This window comes from Ceratotherium simum, chromosome 2 (assembly GCF_057802395.1).
Source record: "Ceratotherium simum simum isolate JZ-2026a chromosome 2, ASM5780239v1, whole genome shotgun sequence".
NCBI lineage: Eukaryota > Metazoa > Chordata > Mammalia > Perissodactyla > Rhinocerotidae > Ceratotherium > Ceratotherium simum.
The window spans coordinates 54,341,990-54,367,366 of record NC_141901.1 but is presented as its reverse complement, the minus strand read 5'-3'; the positions used below and the strand labels follow the sequence as shown (position 1 = coordinate 54,367,366).

The following is a 25,377-nucleotide window of genomic DNA, read 5'->3' as shown; positions in this document are numbered from 1 at the left end:
TGAGATGTTTGTAGGAGAGTTATGACTACAATGTTATTAGAAATCACACTATATTTGCTGAATGTGCTCTACTGAATATACAAGGCATCAAAATATAATGGGCTGCTTAATTGTGACGGGTTAGAGAAATCAGTCCACCCCTTTACCACAAAATCCTAGAAAATTCTGGAGAAAATGTAACATGTTATCTCCCTCACATTTTTTTTTTTCTTTCTCAGCAGCTCACTTTGGGAATATCTCTTTCATACTCCTTGGGCTTAATCTGAACTGGTTTGTGGTGCAATATACATGTGTGTAGATTGTGGGTGTATATATATACACACACACCCCCACATGTCCCTGCAATCTTAAATTAAGATTTTCTTCACGTGGTCTATTCCATCATATTCATTTTAAGCTTATGGGTTTATGTGAGGTTTTCTTTTTATTGTTGTTAATATAAAAAACTTTAGCAGACTTAAAATATCTTTTTCTGTGTAGTGTTATGAATTCAAAAATTCTTTCTTAACTCAAACTTTTAGAGCCAAATATGAAGGATAGAGGAAAGGCTTTTGGGCTGTAATTTAGCCAGTCAGGCATTGTCTGTAATATGCCAAATATGAAATATACAGCACTTACTGGTCTAGGTGCCATTTAGTTGAAATCCCATGAGTCAGAGATTAAGGAGAACATCTGCATCATTGCTTTGTGTTTTGTTTTGATTAGTTGGGGCATAGATGAGAGTATAACTGGCATTTTCAAAGATAGTTTAAAAGTTGGTAGATTGAGGAAGTTGGTATATTCTCAAATTATTATGATTCTTTTAGAAGACTGGGGACATGTATCTTTGATATTAGTCTGGTCTGCATGTTATACATTTTCTCAACCTTTATATCAAATTTAAGAAGATAATTAGAAATTTAGTGTGTATCCAGTAATATAAATAATTGTCTTGAATAAACATCATATGCACCAGAATGTAGTTGACATTTTTATAGTAATAAAATTTTGCCCTCTTGACAACCACAGATGCTGTCCTATTTGAAATGTTTAGCCAAAATAAAGGGAATAATTTATATTAATGGGTGTAGCACATTTTGTAATTATCAATAATAAAAGTTCTGCATACTACACCTATTTTTTAAAGATACACTCTGCTTCAGTAATTTCTAAAGGATACCATTATGTGTCATCTGAGATTGGTATTCTTGTTTCTAAGCAAGTTGTAATTTAAAATTTTTAATCTCTTAAAAAAATAGTATTCTTAGTTTCTTAATAGCCTCATGTTAGGCATTATATTAAATGGCTTTCTTAAATGGCTTTGCTTAAACATTTGTTATGAAATAGCAAGATTTTTGCAGTTTAAGCGCAAGACTTTAAATATTAGAAATTAAGAACTTGAAGAGGTTATTTGTAGAACTTTGGATGTGATTTTATCTCTAGAGGAGACAAAGATTTTTTACTGTTGGGATTAATTTTGAAAAGTATGAAAATACAGAGTTAAGGGAATTTAAAAAGGAATTTGTCCTGCACATTGGGGTTTTTTTCCCCCTTTTATGTAGACTTTGTGAGAGAAATGGATTTTTCAATTTAATAAGGTATTTTAAAGTGTACTTAGCACTCTGTCTCTTGTCTTGATTAGTAACTCTTTATTAATCCATATTCATAACATATCATTTAGAAACTAGCACAGTGCAGGAGTAAATTTAACTTTCTATAAGATGTAGTATTAGCAAGGAATGATCTCATATTATCTTCTGACAGAGTCCATGGTGGAAGGAAGAGCTGGACGGTAGGATATGGCTGCGGCAGCGCAGATTCTTCCTAGCTTTCTCCTTTCCTTCTAGTAGATGCTAAGAGGAGCCCAGCCAAAGACAGCACCGTCACCCAGATGACTTGCCAAAGGTTCTTTCTGGCAGTGACTGACTTTAGCTTTGATTTGGGGTTTGTTTATTTTTTTTCCCCTTTCTTCTATTATAATCTGTAATGGAGATTTAAAAGTAATTTTTTAAAATATGGTTTCTCATTGGCTTTTCCTGGGAAAGTTGGGGAATTTCTTATTGAATTCTTATTCATATTTAGTATTAATGTAGTACTTAGTAGTCAGTACTTTCCTGCTTCTAGGAGAATCTTTAGTTCCACCTATTGCTTGAGCCAGCTGGTCCCCTGTTTCTGAATTACAACGCTGTCATTTTTATGCAAAGAGAAAAGTTTACTTGAATTTGAACTTTGTACTTTCCCAGTAGTAAAGGAAGTTGAACCTTGGACCTCTGGTGAAATTGTTTCATGATATAGTCCTATGATCAGGATTAGTTTCTTTGATTTTACTTCAGAGTATGTTTTTAAACAATTTCTGTTCTGATTAATGATCGAAGTAGTTAATTTTGTTCTAAAATTCTCCAGACTATGAATGTGCAGAGTTTGGTGGAATATTCGCTTCTTCATATACCTTTAAACACATCTTTCAGGGGTTGTAAATTATGTGGATTTAATTCCAGAGCCTGAGTATTGATACAATAAGTACACGAAATCATTGTCTACTGTGTTATTATGTACACATTGTATTCAACTGCTCTAAGCCTGGTACTATATCTAGAGATGAAAATCAGGAACAATGTTACAGTTTGTTTAAACAAAAACTAATTTGAAACAGATCTTGTTTAATGCTAATTAAATGAAGGTAAAAGTCTTCACCTCTGGCTCTTTGAAACATCTGATTTATAAGGGAATTTTGTTAAAATGAGCACATTCCTAGAAATACATTCCCCATTGGTGAAGAAACATCACTGGATGCTTTTAAGTAAGGATGTTTGTGTTATGTCAGTAACGAATAGCTCTGCCTGTTTCTTCTATTAACTCTTGGATCTTTTTGTTAGTTTTTTTGGTTTAGTGGGTAACTTGGGACTTTTGGTGAGTTTTGTTTAGATAGTTGTAATATTTGAAGAAGGGAAGGGTGAGAGAAATTAGAATTAATTGCTAGCCTCTTAGGTTTGCAATACAAAAAATTTCTCATTACCTTTTTTTTTTTAAACAATAGAAACTAGAGATTGGATGAGGCAACCCCCTTTTAGGGAAAATAGCATCAAATTTTGATAAACCTTAAACTTGCAACTATCCTGCTGTCTCAAATTTTGGTAGCAAGTTTTTGGGTCTAAAATTGGTTTTAATGATTCAAGGTTCAGGTTCTGGACTCTATTCATTAACACTTTCAATTTGTATGAGTACTGGACTTATCCCACAGTGACAGAACAAACACTTAACATTTGGCCATTTCAATTTTCAGATCATTTTTATTTTTCAGTTTAATGCTAAAACCGATTTTCATAGAACATAACTTTCTGTTCCTGGGGAATAGAAATGGTTTTCCCTCTGAGATCCTGGGAGGTACTTTATAAAACCTCTTGTTACACGAGAGAAATTTCAGTGATTTTTTTTTTTTTTTGACCTGGTCTCTAATTTATGTAAATTAATGGTAAAACAAGCCTTCATTTAAGTATTTGACTTAAGAAGTCAGTGTGGAATCTTCTCAGGTGAATAGTTTCATATAATGGCTTTATTGTGTAATCACTGAGTGCTGTGTAAATTTTGTGGGCACTTAGTATTTTGGGAGTGTGTTGTAGGAGAATTTCATTTTTATGAACCACTTTGATATTACCTACCAATTTCAAAGTCTGCCAGTTTCCAAGTCAATTTTTGGTTGTGATTTGACAAAGGATAAGTATTTTGGTATGGAAGACTAGAATTGTGTCTCTTTTAATTAATTGATTATTTTTGTTTCTCTTCTAAAATTTTGAGAGATAATTTCCTTGCAGTACTACATTTTCGTAGAGAGAATGAATGTCCTTAATTTAAAACCATTCTTGGGCCGGCCCCGTGGCTTAGTGGTTAAGTGCGCCCGCTCCGCTACTGGTGGCCCGGGTTCGGATCCCGGGCGCGCACCGACGCACCGCTTCTCTGGCCATGCTGAGGCCACGCCCCACATACAGCAACTAGAAAGATGTGCAACTACGACATACAACTATCTACTGGGGCTTTGGGGGGAAAAAAAAGGAGGAGGATTGGCAATAGATGTTAGCTCAGAGCTGGTCTTCCTCAAAAAAAATAAAATAAAAATAAAATAAAAATCTTTCTTTAAAAAAAAATAAAAAAATAAAACCATTCTTAAGGGTAAGATTTTTCAGTGGCTCAGGGGCTGGTGTTGTGCGAGACTTGTTTGTGGGGGAAGAGAAGCAAGTCCATTGCTCTTCTTCTCCTTGAACCAATATTATTCAGAATGTTTTCCCAAAAAGAGGTGCTTATTTTACTTTATAAATAGAAAATAAAAAGTTCTTACTGGCACACATTCATTCTCTCAGCAAATGTTTAGTGGTGTACCCACCATGTGAGCTAGCACTGGTGATATAAAAATATAAAATATAAAAATGAGTCAGAAATGGTCCCTGTCTTCAAGAAGCTCACAGTTTGGTGGGAGCTTAATGATTCCTTGGTAATCAAGGAATTGTTAGTAATAGTAAAGGGTTTTACCTTTTTCACTTTTCTCCCAGTACTTAAATGAAACTCTAGGTAAGTTTTAGTATCAATTTTGGTGGAAGTTAGACTAATTAATTGACTGCCTAGCATGCTGTTCTAAAAAGTGGTGTGGAGTTGCGTCTTAGAGAGGATTCGGGTTCTCAAGTCATTACAAATAGAGGGAAATCAAATATAAGCAAAATTATCTTTTGAAAAGCCCCTAAATTTAAATTGCCCTTAAGATACATTGTAATTGTATTTTATTTACAATGTATTTTACGATACAATGTGTATTTTATTTTCAATGTATTTTATACATTCTATTTATATCGTACCACTTTTAGGATGAGTCATACATGCTATTTTTCCACCTGTTGCTATATTTTGGTTGAACACCAGATGAAAAACCTATCTTTTAATTCTAAGAAATTATCCTCGTTTGGGTATGCATAGTGACTTTGTAGAAGTTAAACCCATACAAGAGGTGAAAGAAAAATGTCATTCTTTTTATGTCTTATTAGGGTCCTTGCTGCTTGCCCTTATTTTCTGATTTGGCTGGATGGGGAGGGAACCATGAAGAATTTTGAACTTTGCCTGGCTTTGAAAGATGGATAGGTTTTGATTGAGTGGGATTAGGATCCTCTTAGTAGTAGGTAAGAGGCAGAGGAGGAGAAAAACACAGGGCAAGAACGTTCAATACAGAAAGGTCTACAGTAGAGTCCATCTCAATAGGTGTGTGTGTCTGTAAAAAACTTTATTTTGTATAAAAGCACAAAACTCACATTAAAGAATATTTGGAAAACAGAAGGAAAGTCATATTAGTTGTTTAAATGTGTAGTTCCATTATGAATTGTCTCTGCTAAGTTTTTTTTTTTCAATTGGAACTTGAAATATTTTACTTCTAGAAATAGTGCTGGTAAGGTGCTTAGTGCTATTTCTCCCTTCAGCCTTTTTCAACTCATAATGTAATGAGTATTTTATTTAACCCATAATATAGCTAAAATATTGCCATTAGTACTCTGCTTTATGCTAATAGACTTTCTTGGGTTGCTTTGGAAGCCTAGCCAATTTTATGGGAAATGAAATTTGCTAGTCTAGTAAAAAGGGAATTGAAAGTATATTTCCACCTTAATCCTGCCTTCTCTTTTGTTATAGTCACAGTTGATTGACTTCTAGTGAAAAGGGTAGCACCATTATGTCTCCATTTCCCTCCTAACCCCAGCTGTTTTATCCCAATGCCACTGCCTTGCAGTGTTTCCCAGGAGCAGTTCTTCCTCCACCCCCTTCTCAATTTCAGTTGCCCCAGCCAGGGGAGCTTGGACTACATTTTGAGACCGTAATTTGACTTGTGGTATATCTAAATAACCGAGAAAGGGCAGACTGTGTTCATAGATGGTAAAGGACTTTGTTTTACTAACACTTATACTAGAGATAGTGTTTTAGAACCTCAGTAAGAAATAGAGAGGGTTCAACTTTTCTGCTATAATTTATTTGGAGTTTAGAAGTTTTTTATATTATGGAATGGGAATTGGAAAGAAATTTTGCTTCAAATTTGTTTATTTATTTGTTTATTTATTTATTGATTTGTGAGGAAGATCAGCCCTGAGCTAACATCTGATGCCAATCCTCCTCTTTTTTGCTAAGGAAGATTGGCCCTGGGCTAACATCTGTGCCCATCTTCCTCTACTTTATATGGGATCCTGCCACAGCATGGCTTGACAAGCCGTGCATTGGTGCGCGCCCAGGATTCAAACCTGTGAACCCTGGGCTGCCGAAGCGGAGTGCGCGCACTTAACAGCTGCGCCACTGGGCTGGCCCCCAGATTTATTAATAATTAAGATCTATTCTATTTAGAGGCTTCGCTTCTCGTCTTGTTTATGCAATGTGAACAGTAACTGATCTCCTTAATTAAAACTTTCTGGCATTTTAGGCTCTTTGCTATTTTTTTGCAGAGAGTTTTAAACACGTAATTATTTTTCTTGCTGCAGGGAAGTTTGTGAGAAGTTTCCCTGTATCTCATTGTTGCTCTGATTGGAAATTTCATGTGACTGTGAAAAATGGGATTTTACTCTGCAGGATGACATTTAACAGTAGTTTTATGAAATGAAACACTCCAAAAGGGAAGAAAAAGAAGTGTTTATTAATAAATGCTTTATTTCTGAACTTAAGTAGAATTAAGCTAAGTTAGCTCTGTTTTTTCGTTTAATAAAATAACTTTTAAAAACCCACTTTGATGGAGTCGTCCTGGAGATTATTACTCTTTGGATATGTTATCCAGTTTGCAATAGGTACCTTGTGATATATAGCTTAGATCTAAGCAGGAAGGAAAAAAAATCCTAGTTCACATGTCAGTTTCTTTTTTTTTTTTTTTTTTTTTTAAAGATTTTATTTATTTATTTTTTCCCCCCAAAGCCCCAGTAGATAGTTGTGTGTCACAGCTGCACATCCTTCTAGTTGCTGCATGTGGGACGCGGCCTCAGCATGGCCGGAGAAGCAGCGCGTCGGTGCGAGCCCGGGATCCGAACCCGGGTCGCCAGCAGTGGAGCGCGCTCACTTAACCACCAAGCCACGGGGCCGGCCCAACACATGTCAGTTTCTGTATTTGTAAGGGTTCTATAGCAAGTGACAGAAACTGTACTGAGGTTAATTTAGGCTAAGAAGAAATTTACTGGCTTACATACATGAAAACCCAGGCATAGGGGACAGTAACAGCTAAATTCACATTCTCAAGTCATGGTCATCAGGACTATCATTTGGCTCTTTTTCCTCTAGGTTTTCTCAGCTCAGCTCTCAGTGGTGACTATGAACCCCCAAGTCATACAGAGTCCTTAAAGCATCTCATCTTTTTTCTGAAATCCAATAACAAATTTCATGCAGAGACTTTGGCCCTGTGCCCATCTCTTGGACCAGTTGTGGAGAGAGGGCAATGGGGTACCATGATTGGTCAGGCCTGGGTGACATGTCCACTCTTGCAGCTGGGTTTAGAAAGCACACTGTGATTAATAACCGTGTCAGAACCCCAGGAGATAAGGGAGGGGTAGTTCCTCAAACGTTGGGATGCTGGGGAGACAACACTACAGGAAATGGCCTCTTTTAAAACATTTAATTTCTCCTACTTAGACGCCAACAGCAGTACACAGTTGTCATAAAACTAACATTTTTAAAAAACCAGATATTGGCTGTAGACCAAACCTGAGGCACTGATTTTACTCAAATATTATCATTTTTGATGTTTTTTAGTCTAAAAACTGCTTTTATCTTAATGCTGTTTCTTTAAAAAATTGAGATGTCGATACCTTAATGTCTAAAATTTAAAAGCACTGCTTGTAGTTTTTCTTCAATTTTCTTTGATTTTTTTTCTTTTTTTACGTCAGATAAGAGTCTCTAAACCAATGCTGCTTGTTCATAGGTAGATGGAATACTTTGGAGGATCATTTAATTATCTTTGGCATTGAGAAAATGATTATTAGTTTAGTTAATGCGATTTTAAAAACTTAATATTATTGTACCATTTTGAAAATCAATTCTAAACTAATTGCTTTCCAGGATGTTTTGCTTTTAAAACAATGGTCTTTTAAAACATAAATTGATACTGCATTGTTATTGTATTATTTCTAAGGGCTCCCTAATAGTACCTTTTAGCTGTGATCTCATAGAAGTTATACATAAAGGAACTACTTCACTGACTCTTAACTTTGAAACACTGCTTAAGTGTGTAATGTGGTATCTGTTTAATCACCAAAAAAGTTATTTGGCAGACATTGTAGGAGAAAATCTGACCACCTTTGTTAAGTTTTTTCTTGCCTTCACAGGGGGTGGGGGGGGGGGGGATGGGGACAGGACAGAGTGGGGGGGACAGAGGGATTTAGAGGTGGAGGGTTGAAAGAGAGGGGCAGATACTCTGAGTATCTTTTCACACTCTTTTTATATTCCAATTACTGTATTAATGTCTTCAACTTTGGTGCCGTAGAAACAATAGTTCTAATATCAACCATCAGTTTATGTGTGACATGCACTGTACAAGTTTTGTAGTTTCGCCAAGTATTATCTGGTGGTTGGACCTATAGTGAGTGTTACATGTTGGTAGGTTATTGGTAAATACACTGTACATAAAAACATCCATGGAATTGGGTGTGATTTGTCAATAAGAATCATAGCAAGGACTTTGTATTTTTAGATTAGTTTATGTCCCTCTTGGGACTTCTTTAGACCATATTTGGAAAATCACTGCTTCTACTGCAGAAGCCTCTTGTGACTAGAGTTCTCCAATATTAATTACATTTATTGATTAAGTCGTGAAATCTGTTAAAATAATACAATCTTCCTTACCTCTGCTCACAGAACTATATCTTAACTGACTTCTGTAGCTTTTGGCAGAATGCCTTGTCAAAATATTATTAATTTTAGCTAAGGATACTATTCACTGTTTTCACTGTTTGATTTAAGCTGGAGTGCACATGCTCATGAAAAATTTAATTTCCTTTGAATAGAGTTAGATTTGCTAACTAGAGCTATCTCACAATGTAATAGCTGATGAGTGAGTGACACATCAACCTTTCTTTGGTGGCAACTCTAAGTTGACAACCTTTGTCTAAGTCTAATGGGAATATTCTGACTTGGGGACTTGTCACGCTAATACCAGCTGCCATTTACTGGGTAACAGTCACGTGTCAGGGCATTATACACCCATCTTGTTTGGTTTGTAAGGATGTGTATGTTGACATACGTGTATTCCTGTAAAGACGTTTATATATTGTTATTCTCAATGAGTCAGGTATCGTCATCTCCCTTTTATGCATGAAAACTGAGATTCGGAAAGATTAACATGCCGAAGGTCACAGCCGACTCCCAGGGAGGACTCTAAGAACTGAAACAGTTTTGAGTCCTCCTGCTTCACTGTCCAGATAGAATGTTATTTCATTATGTCTGAAAAATCTGTTTTACTTCCTTTTTTTCTATTAAAAGGAAAAACCTTACAATTCTGAATTGTTCTAGTGGGTGTTAAATGCAGTAAAACATTGGACAAGTACTTAAAATCTTCATTGCTTGGTTCTGTTTCTAAACAAGGTTTGTGGCAGTGCAGTTCAATCTGTACAGCTAAACTGCGTGATAGTTATTCCCAAGATTACTAATCAAGCAGAAAGTTAGCATTAATTCTTGCTACCTTTGTAAGATAATATTTTCAGCAGTTATATGTAAACACCTAGATATTTTTAGGATAAATGTACTTGTAAAAATTGTATACTTGATATTGGAAATAATGTCGTGTTCTCATGTTTCCTGTCCACTTTCTCTATAATTCACTCACCAGGAAGGTGTTTGTTAGCACACTTATCTTGAGACAGGTAGCCTAGAAAATGTTCTGATGAATGTAGAAATGAACACATTTTGGAATTAGGAATTTTTTATAAGTATGCAGACTCTTTTCAGAGTATACTTTGCTTAAATAAAATTTAGCCAAGCTAGATAGAAGAATAACTTATTGTATTCAAGTAGATCTCTTTTCTTCCAGGCTTCAAGTACTGCACAGTAAGGTGGTTCCTTTGAAAAGGCAGTTCAAGCGGTGTGGAGTATTGGCACCTCTTGCTCTTTAAGTGTTTGTGCTGTTATGTTTTCTATTTGGGCTTAAAGTCAGTCACTCAAGTGGAAGGAACCATAGCAATCCAACCAATACCTTTAATCTGCAGATAAGTTGAGGCTCAGCAATGGCAGGTAACTCTGCGCAGGAGTCAGCATGAAGCTGGGAGAGCGGGGACTGGAACTCAGGTTCCTTTATTGTTTTAGTTTCTGGCATAGGAATTTCTGTAGGAAATTAGTAAAAAAGAATTAACCTGTTAAACATACTCTGTCTCGTTATGAAATCTGCATTCTTTTGGAATTAAGTACAACGTGCTGACTCAGTTTGTCAGGCCATCAGCAAGCATGAGTGTCGTCAGAGGCAGTGGTAACCCAGAAGTTGGAGCACAAGAAAGAATTTTAATTATTACATGCCACAGGTTTTCAGGGCATTTTTAGCCTTCCATAATGCTGTAGCTTAAGTCAGAAAATTGTTAGCTGGTGTAACAGCTGAATACTTAAGTATTTATTCTCTCAGTTGTTTTAGCTTTGAAAAATTATTTTTCTTACCAGAAAGATTCTTCACAATGCTTTCAGTAGAATCCTTCTGAATGGGTGCTGCTGTATGGCAGACTGCTATCGCTGTCCTTGCCCCTTTCTGGAGGGGCGATGCTACAAGTTATGTTTTCTATTTGGGATTAAAGTCAGCCACTCAACTGGAAGGAACCATAGCAATCCAACCAATACCAGCTATAGAGCCAGCTATACTATTATTTTTTCTTCCCTGACTGACTCTGGGATGCAATGGGGAAGATAAGTTTTAGGGCTAGGGACTGCTCAGGGATGTGGTAGATGAACCGTCACTGGTTCAGGGTCCTTGAGTTTGTCTGGCTGTAATGATGGTTGACATCAGTGACATGACTGGTAGGAGGGACTGTGCTTCTGTTGGGTACAGGACAAGTAGATGTCTCAGGCCACAGAGAGCTGGCCACAGCAGAGGAGAAAGTACTCACCTGTTTGAGGCAAAACTGAAGAAAGGGGATTGAGGCGGCAGTGCTGGGGAGATTGTATATTCATTAGGTAAGACTTACGGGAGTGGTGACATCTTGCTTGGGCCGTTTGTATGTCTGTGAAAGAACAGCGTGAGTGTAGACATGAAAAAAATCTTTCTACAACCCATCTACCATATACTGCTTTGCAGGTTCAGTGCAGGAAACAGAAAGGGATGTAGTGCAGGGAATTAGTCGCTTAGGGAATCTTTGAAAGGACTGGAGGGCTGGGCTCTAGGCCAGGCCTCTGAGAATGACTTGCAGGACACCTTGGAACAACTCGCCATGGGAGTTGCCACCTCTGTCACAGTCAGGAAAGTGACAATCAGGAGGTTGCCACTGAACCTATGGCAAGAAAATACCACTGTAGCTGTGATCAAGGGATCACAACAGCCACTGCTATTGCCATCATAGCTGCTTTAAGTCTGGAAGGTGGCAACTGGCCACTGCTGTGACAACTTCTCCTTGATGCCTGTGAACTAGTGACTAGACGCTGGAATGCTCAATCTGGCATTACTGCTTCTGCCACTGTCCCTCAACACTCTCAAAGCTGGAGACTGGACGCTGACATGTCCATGGTCTTCTTTGCTAGCTGAAAGCAGCTAAAAGCTACCGACTGGTGGGGCTCTGCTTCACTTCTCCCTTCCGTATTTTGTGTCCTGCATCTTAATTGTAGAATCATATTTGCGTCCTGTATACTAGCTGTAAAAGAGTCTGGAAAGTATAGTTTTTAGTGTATCAACCTCTGCATTTCAGGAAGGTATACTATAAGGAAGGAGGATGCTAAGTGCCAGCTGACCCTTTCCCACACACTCTTCTTAAATATAGTATTTTAAATACAGTTTAGCCCTTTCTTGATAACTCATTGTAATTTCTGTGAGCCTCTCTTTTTGAAATGGCCTGTAGTTTAAATGATCATATGGCCGATGGATTTAACATCTGTAGTGACCTTTTGTACTAGGTTAGCTTGTGTCTGTTCTACCTGCCATCTCTGTTGCTGAGACGTCTGTGTTTTATATCACTTAATCTCAGCCTCCCCTGCAAGCCACAGGCACCCAGGGCAGGGAGGGCACCTCAACTGAAGCAATCAATTCATAGGCTGGTCAGCAACCTATGATTTCTGTGGCTTAAAAGATGAATTGCAGGGGCCCGGCCCGGTGGTGTAATGGTTAAGTTTTCCTGCTCCACTGCAGCAGCCTGGAGTTCGCAGGGTCAGATCCTGGGCACGGACCTACACACCACTCATCAAGCCATGCCGTAGTGGCATCCCACATACAAAATAGAGGAGGATGGGCATGGATATTAGCTCAGGGCCTATCGTCCTCACCAAAAAAAAAAAAAAAAAAAAAAAAGATGAATGGGGCCAGTATGATCTTTCCTGGGGATTTGAACCAAGTCAAAGGGAAAGAATTTCCAATTAGGAGTAGGAACTTCAGCTGAGAGGTTTTGCAGCGATGCACTGGAATTGGCTGCACTCTTTCGTGAGACTGATTGTTAAATTTTCAGGAATTTTCCAAGTTAGTTGTCCAACAGAGTCATTTAAAAAAAATTAAGTGGTGTAAAATTATAATAAATTATATTAAAAACAAAGGTACTTAATACTCAAAATTAATCATTTCCTTATTATTTTCAGCTTTATTGAGGTATAATTGACAAAATTGTAATATATTTAGTGTATACGTAAAGTATATAATTTGATATATATGTACATTGTGAAAGGATTCCCACAATTGAGTTAACACATCCATCACCTCACGTATTTACCTTTTTTTTGGGGGGCGGGGGGTGAGAACACTTAAGTAATTAGTAATTAAGTAAAAAGAGAGTAATACTACTCTCTTAGTAAATTTCAGTTATACAATATAGTATTATTGACTGTAATCACCATGTTGAACAGTAAATCTTTAGGCCTTATTCGTCTTAAAACTGCAAGTTCATACCCTTTGACCAACTCTCCCCATTTCCTATCACCTCCCAGCCACTGGCAACCACCGTTCTACTCTGTTTCTATGAGTTTGACTTCTTTTTTTGTTTTTTCTAGATTCCACATCATTTCCTAATTATTTTACTACATTTTACTACTATCTATGCTCTTGAGATTTTTACATCTGTTGTATCTGTATGGTGGAAATACTGTATAATGGTTTGCTACTGCACTTATCTTCCCAGCTCTGTTTTCACTGTTGTCACAGCTGTGGTGGGAGTTGTTAGTATTTACCAAACACACCAATGATTGTGGGGGTGGGGAGGGAGAGTCAGGGTTGGAAAGGCCATGCTAAACCACGTACAAACTAAAATTATGGGAAAAGAAACTATGAGTAAGCAGAAAAAACTGATGCATGATGTAGGGCTGAGCGGTGTTAATAGCAGAGCACTGGAGGGAAGGGCCACAAACTCCTCATCCCAAGGTCTGGAATCGTTCTAGGATTATCCTACAGCCCTCATCTCCAAGAGATTCAGCAGCCCTATTTTATTCCCTGTTCTTGGAATTACGTGAAATTGTGAGTTTCTGTGTGTTACCAACCTTAGAACATTCTGGAATTTTATTTTATTTATGCTTATGTACCTTTTTCTCATGAAAAGGAGACAGTGTGTTAAAAGTTTGGGTTCAGGTTTTCTGAGATAGAGGTGGTGGTAAAGAAGGTAAAGAAAGGAGGGAGAAGTGTGGTATATGAGAATTTCCAGAGGGGGCCATTTGTAGCTTGTGGCTTATGGTCCACAACCCTCCTCCCAATACATTTAACATGAGAATGAGATTGACATAGCTATTAAGGGATGACTATTATAAACGTATATATTTTACTTTGTAGTATTTTTCATATATAAACATTGCAGACTATTGTAGTTGCTTGTACATGGAGTAGCTTGTTACTGTATAAATGCGCTAAGCATCAAAGGCTAGAATTCTGGAGCATAGGTGGTAGCTTTCTCTTTTCTCCTGTAGCTTCTGCCTACGCCTGTAGGAACTGCTCAGGTGTAGACTATAGATCTGGTCTGTCTCTGTAGCTCACAGCCTCACCCTCCTCAGCTGCCTTTGATCAGCTGCTCTTTCTCTGCTCATCTCTCCAGTTTTGTTTTCTCTTTACTCTGATTGCTTCTCCCACGCTTCTCTGCTTTCCAAAGAAAAAACTGACCTTGTATAGATCCTGCCAGCCAGTGGTAGTGCTCTTTACTTCTCCCTGGTGGATTGTCCAATCTCAGGGGGTCGGGTGTAAAACTAGGGTGATATTCCTCTATTTTCTGTTAGATTTGTTCCTGCTTAGATATCCAGGAGCTGCTCTTTACCCCCAGAACTTGTGTGTCTACATTTTTTCTATTTCTGGATTTGGAAATATTCCAGAAGCTTGCTCTCAAGATACATGATATTTCACTGTTTATTTGATATCATTGTTTTGGAGGTTCAAACTGGACTGTATTTGGTAAACAAACTCTATAGTTTTAAAAGTCATATTAAAAAAATTGTGATTGGAAATGGATCTTTGAAAGGCTGATAGATAATCTCAGTATAATTTTTTATTAAATGAAAGAGTAAAAATTGTCTAAATGTGGCATATTAATCCACTGTTAAAGTGATATGCAGATGAGAATTTTGTCAGCACTTTTAATAAGTGGAAACTTATCAAAGGTTCCACTTATAAGTAAACAATATAAGGAACCTCTTATTATAAGTAAACAATATAGAAATATTTTGTCATTACGAAAAAAAGCACTAAATGGGAATTGGAATAATTTGTCTTATTACCTGCGGTTTGCAAACTTCACCTCCTAAGATACTATTTCTCTCCATTACCAGCGCTGGTGGTGATTGAAGAAGCATCTATGCAAATGATATTAAAAGGTCACAACTCTTCTGTGGGTATTTTCTCTAACTTTTGGGGCCTGACTAGATGAGGCGGTAGGACCAGTATTTCTTCTTTGTGCTTCTGGGGAGACCCCTCTCTTTAAGTAGTGGTACGGCCTCACTGAGCTAGTCATAAGTTCACTGCTCAAAATGACTATTCCGAAAGAAGAGCTGGTCTGGAGCGTAGTCCACGCATACTGATGGCCAAGTCCCTTTCTTGCCGAGTTTTTACCTCAAGTTGCTTTAGGAATCTCTTCACTAGGGGGAAAAAGAGTTTCTGTTTTTTTGTTGTTGTTGTATATTTGTTTTTAAAAATAATGTAACTAAATAGAAACACAGAATTTGATACATGTAATTTTATTTTAAACATCACATTTTAGGACTAATTGTCTTTATTATGTTAGTAGACAGAGGTGAAATTATAACCAAAATGGGGCCCCCAAAATCATTATTATTATTGTATTCATGAGACTTGTTTGTAATAGGTTTAGAATATTTACTGTCTTAGATTACTGACCCAGTTATATTTCTCATAATTATAAAGCTGTTAATTCAACCATGGAGATAACACAGTCCTAGAGAACTGGGATCAGAAATGAATATGGCCCTTCTTATTAAGTATCAAACTTCAGAAATATATTGGGTCTACCTTAAAGATAAATAATATCTTGATGAATTGAAAAGTTTGTAACTTCAGGTAATGATGCAGTATATACCTAGGTATGTGTTCTGGATTGAGTTGTCTGCCCCCAAAAGATATGTTGAAGTCCTAACCCCCAGTACTACAGTTTGGAAATAGGGTCATTGCAGACGTAATTAGATAAGATGAAGCCTCCTGAGTATGGTGGGCTCTTAAGAAGAGAAGAGACACAGGTACGTGAGGGGAGAATGCCACATGACTACGGAGGCAGAGCTTGAAATGCTGCAGCTACAAGCCAGGGAGCGCCAGGGGGTGATGGCCACCACCAGAAGCTGGGAAGAAGCAGAGAAGGATTCTACCAAGAGTCTCAGGGACAGCATGGCCCTGCTGACACCTTGATTTTGGACTTCTAGACTCCAGAACTGTGAGAGAATAAATTTCTGTTGTTTGAAGCCACCTAGTTTGTGGTACTTTGTTACAGTAGCCCTAGGAAACTAATATATATTTTATAATGGTAGATATATCCATGTTGTTATTTAAGAAACATCTCAGTACGTTAAAATGATCACTTTCTTTATAACATATTAAATTGTGGATTAATGTGCTATGGGTAGCCAAATATTTTTCATTCTTTCAATAGTTCATATGATGGATAACAAAGGCTTATTACTGTATAAATTCCCTAAGGCTCAAGGGCTACAACAGGTGGTAAGTCTCTTTCTTACAGCGGTTTCTCTGCTCATGCCCCCACCCGACACCATCACTCCAGTTTAACTTGTGCGCCTTGTGGGTGCAGGAGTCAGTGTGACCTTCCTCAGACTCAAGAGGTCAATACATTAAAGGTAGTGGATTTGTCATTCTTTAACTCCAGTCCTTTTAAAGTTATCTCTTTTAGTGCTTGCTAAATATTTTAAGAAAGATATGTGGTATGTAGATGTTATACTATTAGTATAAAAAGAGCAGCTGAGAGCTAAACCTGTTATGAATTCTTTAGCTAAGATAGGAAAGGAAAGGAGACTGATTTATTTTGCTTTAAACACGTTTTTTTAATTATTATTTTTGGTTATTTTTTTAAATGAGAAAGAAGAATTTTTAAATTAGGAAATTAATGGAATCTTTAAGATGCAGTATTTATATTACTTCCTTGCTTTATTTCTTCCAAATACTTTCTGAAACTTAAGCAAAAGAAAAAACTCGACATTGTAAGTAAGTGTTTATTGAGGGCAAGTGAAATAGTACCACAATCAAATGTAAGCGCATAATAATTTTTTCAGTCAGCAGGTGCTTGACAATGTTCTAGCCATTGGGGATGTAGCAATAAATGAGGCAAACGAGATCTCTTATGGAGTTAACATTCCAGCTGGGAGAGCGATAATAAACAAGAAAATATAAACTAACACCATAGTAATAAGGATGGCAAAGACTTAAACAGCCCTTATTATGTGCCAGGCGTTGCTCTAAAGTGTTCTCCTTCATGTTTATTTAGTTTCACAATGACTCTATGAAGTAGTATTGTCTCCATTTTACTTTTGAGAAAACCAAGGCACAGAGAAGCTAAGTGACTTACCCAAGGTCACACAATTAGAAAAGTACAGAGATGGCCCCTGAATCCAGGCACTGTGACTGCAAAGTCTGTGCTCATAAGTGGTACCCCCTGCTGCTCTAGGAAGAATAGATCAGGATGATGAGAGAGAGAGTATCCTGTTTAGACTGGGTAGTTAGGGAGGACCTCCCTGAGAAGGGGAGTGTGTAAGCTACAAGTTGAATGACTAGAAGGAAGGAGTCTGCCAAGTGAAAATTTTGAGAAAAAACATCCCAGTCAGGGGGAATTGTAAAGTACAAAGGTGTTAATGTACGAACTTGGTGTGTTGTAGGAATAGAAAGGCCAGTGTGGCTGGCACCTGGTAAATGAGGAGGTGAAAGTGATAGGATGAGATCTAAGAAGTAGACAGGGGCCTGTGGGGGTCTGTAAGCCATGGTGAGGGACTTGGATTTTATTTATTCTTAGTGCCACTGGAAAGTGGGTAGGAGTGGAAGAAGGGAGACCATTTAGTTCAGGTGAAAGATGGTGGCTTGGACTAGTTAGGAGTAGTGGCAGCGAAATGAAGTAGATGGATTTGAGATGTGTTTTGAAAGAGGAACTAACAGGACTTGCTGACTGATGGCAGGTGAGGGAAGAAGAGGAATTCAGGATAACTTCTAGTTTTTTGCTTTGAGCTATTGGGTGAGGGGTGATACCATTTCCAGGAATAGAAAAGATGAGAGGTTGGGAGATTGATCAGGTTTTTTTCTGTGGAGATGTATCTACCACCTAGATTATTTTTTTAGCTTTTTACTCTTCTAGCTTTATTGTATATTAATCCATCCCTCTATCCATCCGTCAGTCTATCCTTTTTTTTTAATGCATTTCAAAGTAAATTGCAGTCATTAATACAATTCCCCAAGGAAGGCTTTTAAATGCCCATTTTTCTCGTTTTACAGATGAGAAAACTGAGACTTGGAGAAAAGTGATATGCTCAAGGTCATGTGTAGCTAATTGTTGAAGGATCTAGGATTAGCATGCAGGTTATCATTAGTCTGGGACTCTAATTGGATTATATTTTAATTTATAAATAAGGATAAAAGTGAATTTTGGAAGCTGGATAAGTTTTGCTGCCAGCTGGTTTATGTGCTAAAAATCTCTTGGATCCAAATTTCAAAGACGAAATGCAAAGGATGTAGTACTACTGTTGCCTTTGATTGGATTACAAAGTTAGCTTGGCACTTAGGACTTGTTGGAAAGTACAATATAATGTTGTAGAATTGAGAACATTTTCAGATATTTGGTCCAGGAACGTAGCTTGGGATTCTTCCAAGCATTAATCCTCTAGTTGGCAAGGCCTTTGCATTTCATTAGCAAATGTTCCTTGCATGCCTACTATGTACTAAGCCCCATGCCAGGCTGTGATACAAAAGGGAATGATTCATTTCCTTTCTTTCAAGGAATTTAGCCTTTGACTTTGGTTTCAATTTTCTAAAATCTCTCTCCATCTTTTGCTATATGTTTGTTTAAAAATGTAATAAAAGCTAAAGTTCAAAAAGGTAGAGAAGCTTATTCAATCTAGGTAAAACTTCAGCCTCTGTGGTAAAATTAAATGCATATGGACATAGGCTGCAGATTTTTCATTTGCTTTGTGTGAGCACCTTATTTTTTAAGGAGTGAAAATATGCCATTTTAGTTTCTATCTGATGAAATTAGCTAGCTAGGTTATCTGTTAAGTCAGTTTCAAACTTGGAAGTTAATAATGATTTAAGTTGTTACAGAAATAGGAAACATATTTGTCTTTAAAAGTCAAACTAATTGTCTTATATTGATGTTATTTTTATGCTTTCTTGTAAAATAAACATTTTCACTATTTATTGATGTCTGATAATTTGGATTTTAAGGAAATTAACTCCATAGAGCATTGTGTTCTTTCCTTGCTATGGTGATTCTCTATTTAATATCCTTTAACAACTCTCTCAACTCTTACCTTTCCAAACTCATTTCTCATTAGTACCCAATATGGATACTCCATTATAGCCAAACTAGAGTATTTGCCATACTTCTTCAAAATACAGTCCTAAATTTATTTCCTTCAGAGATTTTTCTAGGATTAATCTGTTACAAATTTTGTTTCTATACTTTGCAACCCCAGGATACTTAAATAGTTCTGTATTTTGCCATTGTACATTATTAATTTTATAGCTCTTTAGCCCAGTGGTTTAGATTCCACCTAGCAGGCTATGGTGATAGAATTGGTCTATTACCAATGCTGAGAAAAATGTTCAAATTTACGTTAATCAATAAAACACTTTCCAGACTGGAAGGCAACTCTATGTCTTTGACTGAAGAAGAACCTAACCTTAGTGGAAAGGTTCAAGAAGAACACACAGTTTACTCTCCCAGATTTGACAAGGAAAAAGAGAAATGAGTGGAATTTAGTTCCTTGTCAGTAAGAATTAGAAAAGTATAGAGGGAGAGGAAGCCAAAATTGATGATCATTTGAGCTTATTTGGGATATATGTTTCAACTAGGAGTTGACTTTTTAAAACTTTCTGTTTTTAAAACATAATACAGGGGGCCAGCCCGGTGGCGCAAGCAGTTAAGTGCGTGCGCTCCGCTGCGGCGGCCTGGGGTTCACCGGTTTGGATCCCGGGCGTGCACCAGCGCACCGCTTGTCAAGCCATGCGGTGGTGGCGTCCCATATAAAGTAGAGGAAGATGGGCACGGATGTTAGCCCAGGGCCAGTCTTCCTTATCAAAAAAGAGGAGGATTGGCACTGGATGTTAGCTCAGGGCTGGTCTCCCTCACAAAAAAAAAAAAAAAAATAAATAAATAAATATAATACAAACACAAAATGACCTTACCCAGTTGAATTAAGCAAGCTATGTGTCCTTTTTTTTTTTTGATGAGGAAGATTGACCCTGGGCTAATATCTGTGCCCATCTTCCTCTACTTTATATGTGGGACGCCTGTCACAGCATGGCTTGATAAGCGGTGTGTAGGTCTGCACCCGGGATCTGAACCTGCAAACCCTGGGCCGCCAAAGTGGAGCATGTGAACTTAACCACTACACCACTGGGTCGGCCCCATGTGTCCTTTTTTTAAACTTAAGCTTTGGAAACAAAGTCTAGTAAAGGAGAGAGATGTGACATTGTTATTTATATAATTCCCCATAAACAGAATATGTACATGGTTTTGTAAAGTATAAAATTATCATATATGAATTTTTTCTTTGACATCTCTGATTTGTCCTTGTGAAATATTCTTGAAATTTTTACACTTAAGCTAGGAAGGCTGGCTAGATTGGTTGTAATCACTAGGAAGGCTGGCTAGTTTGGTCGTAGTCACTACTAGTTTGGTTAGAAACAAGTAGAATGTCTGAGATAAGATAGTTAAATGACAGCATCATTGGCTTTAGGGAAAGATAGGGTTTAGGACTAGACTTGGGTAAGATTATCAAGTGGAATTAGCGTTTGGTAACTTCTTCTCCCCTACCTTTTTTTTCTCCTAGCCCATTCTCATTTTCCTTCTTGGTATTATTTTCCTTTGTCTTCTGACTATGTAGTCTCATTACCCGCTCCCTGATTGGCACTCCCCACCACTTGGCATTTTCCTATTATATAATGGGTAGGTGTCAGGAAAGTTATCTGATTAACTATTCTACATGAAATTATACTAAACTGATGTGGGGAATTATCACTGCTAAACCTACTCAGTGATATTTTTCCCCTTAACTTCCTATGTGACTCCAAATAACAGAATTTCAAGCAATGCTGTAAGAACTTTTCCTCAGATCACCCCATTCAACTTAATTCTGCCTAACTTAACTGACTCTGGAAAGTGTAAGGAAGGTATCTGGTTCCTAGCCCCCTCTTTTATCATCACATTTCTTCAGGCAGTTCTACTTCTCTGGCGTCAGGGTTATCTTTTCCAATCTGTTTGCTTACCAGATTGCTTTCTGTAACACTATTTTGTTGTTCAAAATAAATTAATTAAGGGAGTGCCATCTTGTTTGAGAGTCTTTGTAAGGACTGAAATGTAAGTCAGCTTCACCTTTTCGGAGTGACAGTCCTTTTGTGGGGTTGGCAAACCTCTCCCCGTATTACAAAAATGTCTGGAGCCTGGATTTTGGTTATTAGTCCTAAATTTGAATTCCAGCCCTGCCACAATTCTGTATTCCAAAGTTCCATGGAATATAAAGAAGCAGGACAAAAAATTACTGCTAATCATTTACCACCCAGAAGCAATCATAATAATTACTTTTCTTTTTCTTTTACTATTTTAAATTGTTTTGGCTCTGACATTCCTAGACATGGGATTACTTGGTCAAAAAATATGAACATTTTTGGGGATCTTGATAACTGTTACATTATATCTTTCTGGTTCCGGAGCTAATACTTTTTCATCGTACTATATTGTCTCAATATCTTTGGAATTTTATTATTTTTTTAGACAATGTCAGATCTTTTAGCCAAAAAGAGTTTCTTTCCTCTTTTGGTCCCAAAAGTCATCCATTATTTTGGATTATTTGCTAAGTTGTTAACTATACAGGAAAACTCCAGACCTCACTTCACAGCAGTAACTGTCATGTTGATAAACGAGCATCATATAGCTGGTTGTTAGCCCTGCCTCGGTAGTTAAATGGCCCAGTAAGGGTGCCTAGTACCTATTGGTGACTGGTTGTATTCTGTCTTCTACACCTAAAATTTTACCAGGGGTGACTACTTTGATCGACACAAGATATGGTCCTTTTATTCTATATGTAAACATCTTCTCTAATTTGGATCTCTGGAACTTAACACCTCACTTCCCAGTTTGTGCCCTCCTTTAGATAGCCAGATGGATCTTGTGTGAAAGCAGAAGCAATCTTGGCTACACAACCGGAGTTGATATTTCCATTTTTAAAAATGGAATCAGTCTTGAATTTCGAGTCAGTGAGTAAATTAAAAACCAAAACCAAACCTGAGGTAAGCTATCAATAAATTGCCAAAGTGTTTAAAAACATGAACTTGACATGTATAAAACCCTAATATATAATTTATTCTCAGAAACTTAACCTCCTCTTTGTTGAGTGCAGTGTTTCAATATTAAAGCTGAGCTGTTTGGGCACGTTGATCTTAATCTAGTGGAAAGCAGTAGGCTTTTAAATTGACACATATACAACCTCCATCTTAGTATTTACAAAATGCCTTATTTTTAAATTATTATGTTTTTAAACCTTATGTTTTTACCTAACTACTTCTGATAGTATAATTAGGCATCTCTATTGTATCTTTTGTCAGAAGGCCAATTTGTAAATAAAGGCTGGTTTTTATGTGTATCCTGGTACATTTGTGAATTACTGCCTCTGATTACTTCCCATATAATCTATTCTAACTTCAAGTAAGTGAACGTGATGTTTTCAGTCATAATGATTCTTGAAAAACTGAGGAGTTAAATGAGCTAGAAAGTTTGTTGGAATTTAAACAAAACTGGGTTCTTTGAAGGGAATTGACTTATTCCTGGGTTTCTTCTCTGAATCATGAGCAAAAATTAATTTTTAAAGAATGAAATTGAATTTTCTATTCTATTTAATATCTATATAAAAATAAAAATATTTATCATTTAGTAATAGTAATAAAATAGTTCTGTCAATTAACTTATTTCAATTCCAGTTAATATATATTGCTAAAGCAGACTTGAAGCATAAATGATGCTTATGTATAAGATACTGCTAGATACTATAATTAAGACTTGAGTTTCTTACATAAATCTCACACTAATCCCGACTGTTACATGACATTTGGTATATCACTTTCTTAATGAGATGACATCATCATTATTATTACAAGTTTCACAATGTTCATGTAAATGTGTTACTAGACCAAATAATGAAAATCTGAAGCAAATCTTTGCATTTTCAGAAACTAGAGCAATTTTTAATCCCAGATCCTCCCCTGTCGTGTTTTTTGGTGGCCTTCTTCTAAGTACTTAGCTAGAAGTCTTTTTAGGAACACAAGTAATACTAATAACCAAGATAAACAATTATAATTCAAGTATTTTTTCTGCCAAAAGTTCATTTAAATATAAAGGAATTTTGGAGGTTTTTGATTTATCTACGCCATGGTTTTACAGATTGATTAAAATTAACAGAAATTATTCAAGTACTGTGTGGATGAATTTTGTAACCACTCTTATGCACCCACCCACACAGGTTAGTGGGAGGTTAGTGTACACCAGCAATAGCTAAGAATGAATAGTTTCTCCTTGTTTCCTAACTTTCCTACCACTATTTAAATCCTTTTCACTTTATGCTTAGACTATTTACAATGGCTGTGATCTTTTCTTTTCTTTTTCACCACTCCACCATTACATTTTTTATTCCAGCCTCAGAATGACTTTATTTGAGCATCACTTTTGTTACATCATTCTTCTTTCAAAAAACTCTATGATGATTTCTCTTGTTGCCTCCTAAAATCCTCAGTTTAGCGTAAGTATGGACCCAGCCTACTTTTCCAGCCTCCCCTCCAGTTATTTCCTCTTATACCAATGAAATTGGTTTATTCCTTACTCCAGAATATGCCTTGTACTTCTTTTAAAACTTTTAGTATGTTATCTCCTTACCCCTTCCCCAATATCTTTCCTTTCTGTAATTTTTAGATCTGTTCATTTTATACTGATATAGGATTAAGTCATTTTATACTGATACAGAATTTATATGATGTATATAGGATTAGGTCAGATTATGGAGGACTTGAAAGCTGGTCAGAGACGTTTACATTTTATCCAAAAGTCAATGAGAATAGCCAAATGTTTTTGAGCTGGGGTTTATATAAGTAATAAAAGAATATATGATTAATCTGGCACTGATGTGTAGAACAGATTAAAGGGGGTAGAGATTAGTATGGAAACCTTTAAAGGAAGAGTCACATTTCCCAGGATTTGTAGAACTGATACTAGGGTAAGGAGGAGATCCTAGGTATCAAAGATAACAAATCTCAAGCTATAGGAGGGAGAATATGAAGGAGAGCTGGTTTAGGAGGAATATGATTTAAACTTGTTAAAATGATGATAGGAAATGAACTGGGACCTAAGGTTAGATCCTGAGCCTGAGCGTTAAGACTTGTTTCTTGAATTCAGGATGAAATGCATAGAGTTCCATTCAAATAAAAGTTATAAAATTACATATTTGTTAAGAAAGTATAGGGGCCAGCCTGGTGGTGTAGTGGTTAAGTTCATGTGTTCCGCTTCGGTGGCCTGGGGTTCACCAGTTCGGATCCTGGGTGCAGACCTATTCACTGTTCATCAAGCCATGATGATGTGATGTGGCATCCCATATAGAAGAGCTACAACTGTACAACTATGATACACAACTATGTACTGGGGCTTTGGGGAGAAAAAAGAAAAAAAAAAGATGAAGATTGGCAACAGGTGTTAACATAGGGCCACTCTTCCTCAAAAACAACAACAAAACAACAAAAAAAAGAGAGGAATAAATGTCTTAAAAGAAAAGAAAAAGGAAAGTATATGTGTTTATAACATATGAATAATGAATACAGTACTATAAATAGTAAAGGTGATATTGGCATATACTTTGTTTCTGATATAACATTAAGTAACTATTGAATCACCTTTGATTAATTGCCATTGAATTTAGCAATTAGTAAGTCATTGGTGATCTTTTTTTTTAATGTCAGCTTTAAGATATAATTTACATACAGTAAAATTCACCCTTTTTAGGTGTACATTTCTGTTGGTTTTGATGAATGTGTAGTCATCTAATCACTATCACAATCAAAATTCAGAATATTCCCATTGTCCATAAAATTCTCTACTGCCCCTTTCTAGATTGGTGATCTTTTGAGAATGCCGTTTCACCTTGTAATGTATTTCATAAAAATAAAAATTTGGGGTTTCAACCAATCAAATTATTATAGAAGTTTATTTGGGGGGGTCTTAAATTGAGAACCACATTTATTTATTTCTGTAGCTTAATTTAAATCCCTCATATTTAACTGAGTAATTTAAGAGACTTAATGTATATGTGTACTTTCACTTTTCTACTTCTTGCCCCACCCCTTTCCCCATTTGATTTTCTTCCTAGCTTCAGTTTCCTCTCCAGATCTCAGTTTTGGGCTATGTACTTTTCCTGTGTGTTTTACTTTCCTCCTCCACAGAGTTTATCACAGTGTTATATCTGATGGTTACTTGTCTGTGTCCTGTTAGTCTTTAAACCTCACTGAGGTAGTTCATTGTCATGATGGTTATTTTATCCTCACCATCTAGCTCAGTGACTGGC

The 25,377-nt window shown here is 36.7% G+C and overlaps 1 protein-coding gene across 2 annotated transcripts in view; it reads left to right on the top strand.

Annotated features, from left to right (window-relative positions):
- MAGI3 (membrane associated guanylate kinase, WW and PDZ domain containing 3) overlaps positions 1–25,377 on the top strand; it is a 234,417-nt gene that overhangs the window by 1,754 nt on the left and 207,286 nt on the right. The gene's annotated exons all lie outside the window — the stretch shown is intronic.